Raw genomic sequence first — 13,149 nt, forward strand, 5'->3', positions numbered from 1 at the left:
TATTATGACAATAAATCCTCAAGATGGCATTTACATTATTATCATTCTTTCTGTGAGAAGGATCCACAGATAGAAAGACTTGTGACTTTGTATATTGTGACTAAATATTGCCATCTAGTGTATTTGTTGAGCTTTCAGTAAATGATACTGTAGCCATGCCCAACTGCATGATGGGAAGTGGAGAGCTATCAATTGATATATCTTCTCTGCGTTGGGAAATAACATAAGGGGTTAAGAAAAAGATCAATTGCTACCTTGCTTCCCCACATTGCTTCCCATGATATTTCTAATTGTAGGGAGAGGGATTGTAAGGCTTTAGCCAGTTAAAAAAAGGCTCCAAAGGCTGCCAAAATTCACTCGACTCATTTTACGCTGCCTTTTATCTCCCTATATAGGTAAAACGGCGCCATTACAGATTAAGCGCGACAATGCGTAAGTGGGTCGTGCAGCACATGCATTACTTGCGTTAAATATTTTAACGTGATACATTTTTTAAAAAATTAATTACCGCCGTTATTGGGATAAGTTTGATAATCCTACCTTAAGCCTAAACTAAAGACTCTGGATAAGTGTAACACATTATGTCTATAACGTTAAATACAATTAGAAAACGATTTAATTAAAAAATATACTGTATATATATTAAAAAAAGGCATGGCCGATATTTTTTTGCCGATTCCGATACTTTAAAAATGACGTGAATTTCGGGATCGGGACATCTCTAATAATTTCCCTTCTGTCTACTTTCGACGTGACAGTTTTAAAACTGTTTCATCATTTAAAGATAGATTCAAGATTTTGCCGAATAGTTTTTTTTTCTTTTTTTTTTTTTTTAGATAAAAAGTAATTAGGTTCACTGCAACAGAGCCTTCTAGAGAAGTCTCCTCCTTTAAGATGGAGCCTGTTTACTAGCGCGGGAAAGTCTGTCATTTCACATCTAGTTCTAGATATATTTGATATCTACCATACCTGTATGTTGCCGTGTGTTTGTAGCAACTAGCAAATGGGTGCTGTTTGTAGCGGCTGACGGACGCAGTCAGGTATTGTTGTTTTTTTGTTTTTTTTTTTATCTAGCGGCATGAGTTGAACATGATATTTACTCTGGGTCCGTTCCTCATTGCGTCCTGAAGACCGCGCTGACTGTGTTTTATCGCCGAATCGCGAATAATCTAGGAATTGGAAATTTCGTATGCCTCTAATATTTAGTCCATCCTTATTTGATATTACAACGTTTAAGGATTTTCTTAAAGTGCCTGACAGCACAAAGCATGTTTATTTCATATTTCACGCTGTATTTTATGCTCCTGAATGAAATGGATTGCTTGGACGTGTGTGGCAGCGATCCATTTATATATTCAATTTTTTAATCCAACGCCATGAAAATGAATAACTTCCTGTATTGAGAAGGAATGAGAATGTGATGTCACACGGGTCAGCATCTCACAATACAGCATTGCTTTACAGCATGCAGATGGACTGCGGTTAAGCTAATTTTGCGGATTAATTCGTTTATTTTTGGCATCACGCCAGCCAAATGTGCTGCAGGCGTGTGACCCTTTTTCTGTTTCAAACGGTTCCCGTTCACCGCAGATAATGGCCAAAACCAGTCTGAAAACTGTGGGACCATTGGACTTACAAGGAAGTGAGTAAACATCATATTTTGTATTTTGTCAAATACTGGGATCATGGCACACGTAAGGAGTTAGCTTTCATATTGTGGCTGACAATGCTCCTTGTCCACCGAGAAGGCCACTCGTCCGACAACCGGCGGCTTGTCACACATCCCCCTCGGTCTTCTTTGCGTGCTCGCCGGGAGAGTGCTATACTTGGCTCATGCTTGTGCGGTTCTCCATATCGTCCAGAAATCCAGCCCCCTCTGACCTCTTCGTGTGCCGGGCAATTGACCACTATCCTGGGGTTGTGCTCGGGCAGCTACGCACTCCTCCGACGTCAGCCGGTTTGTCCGGCATTCATTCAACGTTCACTCTTGCCCGCAGCAGGGGAACGACGAGCTATAACTTGCCGCCGGCTGCCGATCAGTGAAGACAGTCGACAACCCTGCCGCCGCTTGAGAATAAGACTTGGAAATGCCGCTCGGTTTGGGTTAGCATGTCGTCTATCTGTCACGCCTCCTGGTTTGTTTACGCTCTCCGACAGGAAAATGACAAAATCCGGACTAACTCCAGTGGCATAAAATATAGTTCGGGAGGTGCAAAAGGTCGATAGTTTTGACCATTATGAGTACATTTGCCATGTCGTGCTGAATAAATACATTTTTATTACTGTATTTCATATTCCATTTGGCACAAGACCAGAGGTTGCGCTAGACTTTTTCGTTGTCTGTCATTTTGACTGACAGGGTCATAAAAATCCGGTCATAATCTATTTTTACCCGTCACTTAAATTTTAAAAATGATGATAATGACATTGTGGTGACCCTTTGTTTGGCATAATTCACCTTCCGTACTTGTGTGTCCATCTGGCCGAGCGCGTTACCGGCTACGACAGTCACGTGACAGAGACACTTAAGAGCCGCGCGCGGTCCCCTCACTATCCACTCGCTCTCGCTATATGATTGGCCGAAGAGTCGAAATGCTCTCCCGTGAAATGCCTGTTTAAAAATGTTCCCTATGTTACTTCTTGCGTTCGCTTATAAGTGCCCATTTAAAAAGGAAAAGCGATGGATGATACTACACACAGAGCGTATTATTAACAAATGTTAAAGTTGTATAATCATATAGCGAGAATAAGGAACCTCACTGACAAGCGCAGGCCCCCGCGAGTGGATAGTGAGGGGTATAGGATGGTGCGCCTACAGCTAACAAGACTCTTAACATTGCATACCGCTTCAACATATTCAATAGTATTTAGTTTTCATTCATTTTAAATTCATATTCTGTCCGAACAAGCTTAACAGAGAATCCACACCGTGCCATCACACATCAAGCAGATGAACAGACCCTACCCACGTGACGTCACAACTCCGCCCTCCTGACTGGTGCCGCCCAATTGTCCGTCAACACATCGTGTTTACCTGTTACGGCTACGTACATTCCTCCTATTTACGGCGTGTTTTTCTGCTCGTTAACCACAATTAAGATCATTGCTAGGCTAATCGCCGACAACATACACGTATGTATGTAGTGAGAGTGCTATCGCTAAACCATATAAACATTAAAAGCCCTAGCTCCATTGACAAATGACATGAAATACATTAGACTTGACAGTGGATGTTAGCAAGAACAAAAGATTTTGAATTGAAAATTTCGTAACTCACCTTTCCAAGCACAAGATAGATTCCTGCCGAATTTTCGTGGACGAGGACCTGTTTCACCCAACCAACAACAAAGTATTTATAAGCCTCCAAGCTCTTAAAGTTTTTCAAACTTTCGTGAGAATAGGCTGATTTTGTGTGGACAAGATAGTTGTAAATATCAGGGTAGCTAGCAGATGTCAGGCAAATACGGCAAAGACAGCGGGTCGAAAAACATCGATTTAGGCATCAAATATGGATCTGGCGAATGGATAAACTGAAGCTTTTCCACATAACGCCTTTTATGCAATGCATCCAGTGAGTTTACGGCATCCGAAAGCACCGGGTCTTCCAAGAAATGCATTATAAATTGCTCGATCAATTGAGACCATTGATAATACGGACACAAAATGACTGACAAGGGGGCGGAACAATACAGCGATCACGTGATTTTGTGACGTCGGTGGGTAGGGTCTATATGTAACTTTTTCTCCGCAGTAACAAAAACAGCTGACTGTGGCCCCAGTAGTTAGGTAGCCTACACATATGTAGCATATGGAACAATGAAATTAACAGTTCACCTGCTGTGGCCTGAACGTAGTCTCACACTTTCCTCCTGGTGCGCATGGACTTGAATTGCGTGCCCGCTTGTGCAGTCCCTGTTTTTTCACCTCTTTTATCAACACCATCGTCGTTTTGGGGCTTTTTGAAGAAACTTCGGACACTCAGTTGCCTTGACATTTTTCAGAGTAAGGCCAACGACGTCATGCATCAAGAGAGACAATAGCTAATTAATATGCTCACTCGACCCCCTGTGGTCTGGGGTGTGAATTGCAACCGGTCAAAATGACGGATGGACTTCAGTTTTTTCCGTCACCGTTTAAAAAAATCGGTCAACGACGGAAAATATTCGGTTAACGCGACCCCTGCACAAGACTGTTATTTGTCACGACCAGACCATTTATTCAGCAATTGGAGAAAAATACTCAGATAAGAGAATATCCTGCAAAAATATCGGCAAGACATTTACATTTTCCTGCTCTCTTTGTCACATTTTCCTTGTTATGAATAGTTCCCCCTCAATGGGCTGAATTCTAAATCAGATGAAATTGTGACCCTGCCGAAGTCATCTTACAGTTGGGGACATTGGAGCACTATAATGACAGGCGGGGCTAAACGGCAGATTAAAAGACAAATTTGTTGCCATCTGCGCTTTGCCAAATTTTTGTATTTAGCCGAATCATCTCGAAATATGATTCTAATTCACGTAATAATGCTATATTTAAACCTTTTATGCTGTCACAGGCACTGCAAGGAATCTTTAGTTTGCTCTGTTTGTTTGCATCTAAACAAAACAAGCTGAAAGCGCACGGTAGTACCTTGGGTGTCAAATTCGCCCATTGTCAGACATTTTGCCATTGTAGCACATTTTGGGAGAACAGTTTTTTTTCCTACTCTCGTCCAAACTCTCCTGTTCATTTAGCTTTTGGTGCTTATTTTGTGAAATATCGACAGTGCTGTCACGCTCGTTAATGTTCCTCTCGGGTTTAAATTGAAAGGGTTGAACAGATGACATGTTTATGTCATACTCTGAAAGCCCGGCAGCGTAACCATATGACGTCACCGCCCTGCGACATCAACAACAATGGTGACCTACTAGTTAAACTAATTGTATAAAAACAAAAACATCAGAGGGGTTTTAATATCAAATTATTTTAACTCATAATGACGTTTATATTGTAAGAACTACAAGTCTTTCAATCTGTGGATCACTTTGAACTTTGCTTAACAAATCACTGCGCAAACCTCAAACAATTCATCCATCCACCGGTGAATCAGCTGGCCGTGGAGGAGACAACATGCCAAACAACATCTAAATCCACTGGAGACGGAAACCCCAGCATGGTGGATTATCCCTTCAACAAATTAGGAGCGAAAGGAAAAACCACTAATGTGTCAAAAGAAGAGACAGAGAGAGCGAGAAAGAGAGAGAAATCTTTACAGCTGTAACAAGATACAAACAAGCTGATAATCCTCTTTTAACGAGATGAGTGATCATGGCATTTGTCAGGGACTTGAAGATCCGCAATCAATGGTGCTGATTTAGACCCCCATGAGCTCTTTAGCAAAAAGTCTTCATTTGTCTGCCACATGCCTCCCCACCAGGCTGCAGTAGCACATAGAGATGAGGCAGGAGGCTGTTAAAGGGAGGCGAGGGGGTTGAGGGAGGTGGGGGCAGTTGATGCATGGCCAGCTCAGTCAGGTGGAACCCCGAAAGGGAGGAAAAGGCTCAACTAGTGCGTTGGCCTTCTGTCAGGTAAATGCCACCTTGTTGTTTTACAGAATGGACCTGTTGCACTTCTGACACTTCATCTTTCACTTACTCGTCGTACAACGTAATGACAAAATGACCAATGATTGTATTGTAGGTGCAAGTGCTACACGAAAACACTCAGCTGAAACTCTGCATAATGAGTGGGTAGAAAAGTCTCCATAAAGGTATATCAATATTTATATAAGGTCAGCGTTTTTTTTGTCAACAATGATAATAACGGAAATAATTCGTCGACGAACAATTTCTTTCATAATGATGGCTAAAAACATGGCTGGAACATAACGAGACGGATGCCAGGTAAAAATGCCGCATCGTTTCTGTCATATGTTCACAATGCGTGAAATTTTCATACTGTACGTGGAGTACAGTACGTCAGCTTGCATCATGGCAGTGTTTGGGTCGTGTCACTCATGTGAGATGTGCTGTGCCTCTCCCTCCTCACCGGAGTTTAAGATGTGCCAAAAGCTAGGCTGCACTTGCTTGTTTGAAAACACGGTAAGGTTTGTTTTCTTATCTTGCCAAGAGTGTGCTAAGTGATCATCAGACCCTAGCATTTGCGTTAGCTTCAGAATGGCAGGAGAGCGCAGAGAAGTTGTCGCAGGGAAGCGGGGGACTGGAGCCCTGCCCCCCACCCCCACAACCAGCAGCCCAAGTGAGACACAACATAGAAAATATAGCATATTGAGCTATATAAAGGTGCGCCTTTTATTGCGGAAAATACAGTACAGCACGTAGTAATAAGTTCACCAACCACTTAGTAGGTAGGTACTGTACTGTAGGTAGCTAGGTGGTAGGTTTAACTCAAGAAGTCTATACTTATACTATATATACTAACAGCAGTGTTGTCACAGATTACATGAAAAAGTAATTACTGATTACGCCTCAAAAAAGTGATCTATTTACTTTACTGATTACTTTATCAAAATGACTAAGTTACTTTAAAAGTAAGTTATCAGTTACTATTTACCAATTTTTCTCACTTTGCCGCCTCAACATAAGAGTAATGTCGCATCGCATGTAATCGACTTTCCGATAATTGAATTTAAATGGGAAGGTAAGAATTTTTCACACAAGGCAAGGCTTAATCTTCGAGCTAGGGAGGTTAAATTAGTCAATGGAGTTGATTTCAACCACCATTGACTCGCGCTAGTTTATCCACTCCGTAGCCCTGAAACTAACAAATAACTGACAAATTGCATGGAATTTGTTGAAATCAACTCCACCGGCTAATTAAACCTCTGCTACCTGGAAGATTAAGCCTAATGTTAAAAATTCTGAACATCGGGTTACGGTTTAGGGGTTAACAGCATATCAGTGCCAATGTAAAACAATGCAAATTGACTGCACAATAATCAACAAAGTACGAATGAGTTGCACGTGCAATAAACACAAAGGTGGAGGCGGGCACGGATGCGCGCGCACAACCCGGAAGTACGCCGTACACCCACGCGGTCAATTTGGCCACAAAACATGGCGGCAACTAAGCACTTCACACTCAATTGGACTTACAACACATTCCTATGATGCTAAACAAACATGTCACCTCATGGCATAAATGTGCAACACGAATATAATGTAAACAATGCTTGCCAATTTGGAGCGATGACTACCCTACGTTACAATGGCAAAGCTAAGAAATGGATGTGCATGTAGGGGGTCCAACCTATCGCTGGAACCTTCTGGAACCCTCCATTCCTGGACGTACATACAGATCAACATTCCCTCGCACATCTCAATAGGTGGCTGCACTTGCCTCGAATGTGCACCCGTGCTGGCACATGCCTTTCTTAGTCCCAAACACTTAGCCCGTGTGACTCGAGACTAAAACAGGTAGTATCTGTGAGCGGTTACCCATGGAAACGGACACGTAGCGGGCATCTTTCTAGCATTTTCTATTCAAAATGCTCTTTGTACATGACTACAAAATTCTTCATTCTACATACATTATGAGGCAATAACAAAATAGTAACACACAGACGACTAATGAAACTAACTTTAATCAGATTACTGGTTTGGAAAAATGAACGCATTAGTAGAGGTGGGAATCTTTGGGCACCTAACGATTCGATTACGATTCAGAGGCTCTGTTTCGATTATAAATCGATTATTGATGCATCCCCCAATTAGTTCCAAAATTTTTCAGAAATCCTCTCAGAATAAATCAAACTACTATTTCAGTTTCAAGTTAACAGTTCAAAACAGTAAATAAAATTCTCAAGTCCCCATTCTGTTTCAGCAGCTTTAAACTACATTCAATTAATTTAATGTTGTGAATCTACCGTTAAAATTGGTAAAATTGCTCCCATTATTCCATAATTTCTCTTCTGTCTACTTTCGACATGTCAAAGTTTTAAAACTGTTTCATCATTCAAAGATACATTCAAGTCAAAATTTTGCTGATTTAGGAGTATTTTAGATAAAAAGTTAATTAGGTTTGCTACAACAGAGCCTTTTAGAGAAGTCTACTGCGTTAAGATGGCGGCTGTTAACTAGCGCCGCCGTCGTCTGTCATTTCGCATTTAGTTCTATACATATGTGATGTCAACCGTACCCGTATGTGGCCGTATGTTTGTAGCAACTAGCAACTGGGCGTTGTTTGTAGCGGCTGTTGCCTGCAGTCAGGTATTGTTGTTTTTTTATCTAGCGGTGACTTGAACATGATATTTATTCTCGGTCCATTCCTCATTGCGTCCTGAAGACAGCGGTTTACCTTGTATAATTCACTAATCGGAATTTGGATGTTTGTGAATCGTTTTCTAATCTTCCACGGCCGAATCTCAAATAATCTAAGAATCGGAAATTTTGCACGCCTTTACGCGTTAGATTACTCGTTATTGAAGAAAGTAATCAAATTACAGTGACAAGACTGTTTACCAGTTATGCCTTACCAAAACGAACACTACCTTTTATCCACTTTCTCTGAACCTTGTTGTAACCCAGTACAGAAATTATGAAGCCATTTTATTTTGAAAGTGCAATTATTTTGTAAAAGGAAATAGTTGTTGTTTTAAGCGTTACTTCTTTCTGTGAGTTCACATGTGAGGATAATATTTTTTTAATTGGTCCGATTAACATGATCCCGCCCTCTCGAGACATCGTCTAGAAGGTTCTTTATTTCCATTCTTTTCTGCTTGGATGCCAATGAGGAAGGACGTAGTGAACTTCCTCGGCGCTTGGAGCCAATAAGTCAGCCTTGTTGAAATAAAATAATTTACTCAACGCTGAAATAAGGCTGTTTGAACAACTTATAAGAAGGGAATTACATTTCCTTGGTGAGTGTTGACAAAATGAAGGAATATAGTGCAGATATTCATTATTGCTAATTTGAAAAGGGTTACCGGAGGATTGGAGCCTGCATCCACCCAAGTTCACATTAGAACCAAAACTTCGTCTTGGTGAGTTGTTTTGTTCTCGCCAAGTTGGCTAAATGCTAGGCGCGAAGCTAGCAAAATGCTAATGCTAATCGCGATGCTAACACGAAGCTAGCGAACTGCTAACGCTAAGCTAGTGCGACTCCAACGTTAGCAATGAGGGAAAAAATGTTTAGATTCAATGAAAAATTGTTTTTTGTGTTATGTTATAGCACAGAATGATGTAACCATTGTGTTAAGATGATAGATGATGTTATGCTGCATTTGAATGGCAGATGCATAAGCAGTAACTTTGATTTGGATATTTTTGAAATATGTGAATATTACTGGTACAATGTAATATTTAGACAAAGAGAAAAAAGCTATAGCTATTGAAAAGATTCAATTTATTCAGATTGATAAAAGGCTGTATACAGTAATTTAATTATTGTTATGCAGGCTGGGTTTTTTGTTTCCTCCTTTCATTCCTTTCATTGGATGTGGATGAAGAATTCGAAACTGGATAAAGACTCTGGATAAAGACTTTTCCAACGGATGAAGATGGCGAGCTTATGCCCGGAAACCAACTGATTTGAATTTAGAATGACTGTCTGGTTTGAATTTTTGTTTATTTTATTGTATATATTTGTGTATATAGACTGCCGGCTTAAATTGTAAATAGCTTTTGTATTAATATAATTATTTTGTTACTCATCTCAACTCCAGTTATTTTAGTTACTAAACATTATTTTTTTATTGTAATCTCCGAGAACCTAGTTCTCAGCCCAAATACGATTGCATTCACAACAGAACCCCGTCATCTCGAACTGAGGGTTACACTGTGAAGAATTGATCTGGAAAGCCTTTAAACTTCCTATTTTTGTCCAAAGCTGCCTGCTCACAAACTGTAAAATAACAAAAGATATTGAGACAAGAAAAGCCTGACAAAAATCATCATCTGGCTGTGGTCAAATGAACGATTGTCCCGGGAGATTTAGAACAACTGTGAGCATACTCTGGATGTGCTGATAAAATGGCCTAGCTTGCTCATAATTCCACAATATTTTCTCCTAGTGTTATTGTCTGATGTGGAGAATGTAGGTCACATGAAAAAAAACTGTTGACAGTCTTATGAAAGGTAGATTTACAGTGCCTCGAGCTTGTTGCAGCCCTTGACTCCTTGAGTAGATTTGGAGGTCATATTCATTTCTTGACATTAGATACTTATAAGTATTACGGTTTTAAATGATTTACCTTGCTTTACTTGTGAGCAAGGCCACAGCAGTACTTTTGACACAAAAATAACCAGCATGAAGACAGTATCAATACGTTTCTTGAAATCCCTAACTGCTGCTATTCTATTTATTACAATTGTTTACATCCTTTTCCGTTTTAAAGGAAAAGGCAATACCATTATCACATTTTTCATTTCATTCATGTAATTCGTTTGTTTTGGGCCATGATTTTCTTTGTCAAGACAGCAATTATATACAGCTCATATAATCATACAACAAAAAAGAGCAGCAAAACTAAGTAACATAGCAACATCAACTACATGCCTGAAAAGGAGTGGGAAGAAGAAAACTTGTTTAAATCTGATTAAGAAAAAAAAAATTCTTGCTACTTCCTTCCAAAAATGTAGGCAACCCAAAACCAGTTCAAACAAATGTCCCTTGTGATGACGTTACCACATGTAACACCCAAACCAAAAACAATTTCATTTCAACATGGTAAATGAAAGTAAAACGATAACAACTATGGCAATGGCCACACACACAGGACAAACAAACTATAGATGGCAACACTAACTATAACAACAATGGTAACGGAAAATATACCAGCAATGGTAAGAAACAACCAGCACTCATACCAAGACAAAATTTGTATAACCGTCTCACTGTCACCCCCTGCAGCTGGTGGGTGTTATCCCCTGCGTCTTTTGTCTGGGGGTTAGGTGTTTTTCCCCCAGGTTTTGTCCTTCCTCCCTAGCCAGAGCCGAAAGCTCCTTTTTTCAACCTATTCTGTCAGGTCCTTTATTGCCTTCTTGAGTCTTTTTCCTGTGAGTCCCACATCCTTCAGGAGGCGTGTTGTTGACAACCCCATGAAGCCTCTTGGCACTCAGCTACCAGCTCTGAATACTTGGCCTTCTTACGCTGACAGGCGGCCTCAATCCCCTCCTTGGTGTTGTCCTTGGCCTGATGCTTCTCCTGACCCCTCCTTAAGCAACGAAGCTGGTGGGGTCCTCTGCAGGTGATGGATGATAATCTGCTTTCCTGTCGACAGTTCTCCAGCACTTAGGCTAGCTTCATCAGGACTTGTTCATGGCACCACCTGTAGCAGCCCAGAGAGAACGCGATCTTACAGCCTGACAAGATGTGCTGGATTTACGTTAGGATCATTGCAGAGCACACACCATTCCTCCCTCCTGAACCTCCAGAGGTTCCGAGGGCAGGGAAGCGTGTCATAGATTGAGCGGATGAGGAAGCTGAGTCTTGCCTGTGGGATCTTCCACTCGTCTGACCAATTTATGTTCCTGTGTGTGATCCCCTCCCAGGTTGTCCAGACTCCTTGCCGACCCTGCGACAAAGCTTTGATTTTGTAGCGGTCTTCTCCATCTTTGTCATTATATCAATTCTGGTACTATTTTAGCCCATCAGATATGAGCACCCCAAATTACTCACCCTTCCTCATTATGTCATTAATACTGATTATCACATGCACTTGTGCTCGAGTCTATTAGTGTGTATGTGCATGGGTATAACTAACATCACAAAATGGCTGCACCCATTAACCGTGTACTTTTGTGTTTAAAGACTTTCTCCATTATCAAAGGTCTAAGAACTTTGCAATTTGCATATGTAAACACTTCTATATGTATTGTTTTCTGTATTGTTCTGCGCTTCAAACTGTTAAGCTAAATAAGAAAATTCACATTGTGCATTAAAATATCATTTTGTAATTTTTCAAATTAAAAAAATAAACAACGACATAAAAAACAACTTTTAACCCGTTCTAGCCTAGTGTATCACTTTTGATACACTCAGAATTTCATTAGTTGGAAATTAATTTAGAATTTTGAAATTTAAAAAAATAAATAAATAAAAAAAATGATGGATGCAAGTCAACACATGCATCTGCAGGTTCCATGAGATAAAAAAAAATATATCTGGATTTAGCTAGGGTTATAGATATTAGAGCGCTTACTACACATTCATTTTGATTTTTCATTTTATACAAATTTGAAAAAGTACCATTAGGACCTTATTTTTTAAGTTTTGGGATTCTCTGACAATTGTTTCATGCTGCAGGCATTAAGGGTTAAATTTTTTTTTTGAAAGGATCGAGGTCAGACGATATGAAAAAAATGATTCTTTCTATTTTTGGCTGGATTGCCCAGCCCTACTTTAATCTATATATACTAGGCTGAATGATATTGGTGAAAACTTAAATTGTGACTTTTTGGGGGTTTGCGATTTATTGCGATATATATTGCGATATTTAAACTAGAGGAATTTTCACCAGATAATTTGAATAGCTGTTGGGAAGACTTTTGTTGATAGGACCTAAGCTAGAGATGAACAGCCACCCACCCTCACAGGGGGAGATGGGGGAAGGTTGCTGAAAAAAGTTTTATATATATTATATATACAGGTAGGTAGTCCCCCGGTTACGGACGAGTTCTTTTCCTATGCTGGCGACGTAACCCAATTAGCCTTTTAAGTACCCCTAATTATCCCCTCTCAAAATAACTATCCAAAAACATTTATTATATGTCATATTAATAAAAGAAAGTAAAAAGTAATATGGATAGATAGATATTACTTCCCCCCGCTAACACTGATCACACCATAGTTCTTCTTACAACTGCTATTTATTAATTTTTCACCGTCAAACTATGAACATACTATTAGAAAACAAAATACAGCAATGACAAAGCATACAATCATGCTTTAAAGTAAATCAATGCCGACATATTTGCTTACAAAAACATACCACAATGGCTGCACAATAATACCGAGGGAAATAAGGTCCAAATCATGGGCAATTCAACAAGGAAAACGGCAGCTATTAGTGGCACCGCTCCAGAGGTGCTCAATAAGCTAGCGGGCTAATAGCAAGCTAAAAGTGGAGGGTATCCCCGAGCCCGCGCCGTTTACAGTTTCTCTGCCTTCTTGGAATGTTAACTGGTGTTCACCACTGCTTTCCAACCT

The sequence above is a fragment of the Corythoichthys intestinalis genome, chromosome 3, assembly GCF_030265065.1.
Source record: "Corythoichthys intestinalis isolate RoL2023-P3 chromosome 3, ASM3026506v1, whole genome shotgun sequence".
In the NCBI taxonomy this organism is placed as follows: Eukaryota; Metazoa; Chordata; class Actinopteri; order Syngnathiformes; family Syngnathidae; genus Corythoichthys; species Corythoichthys intestinalis.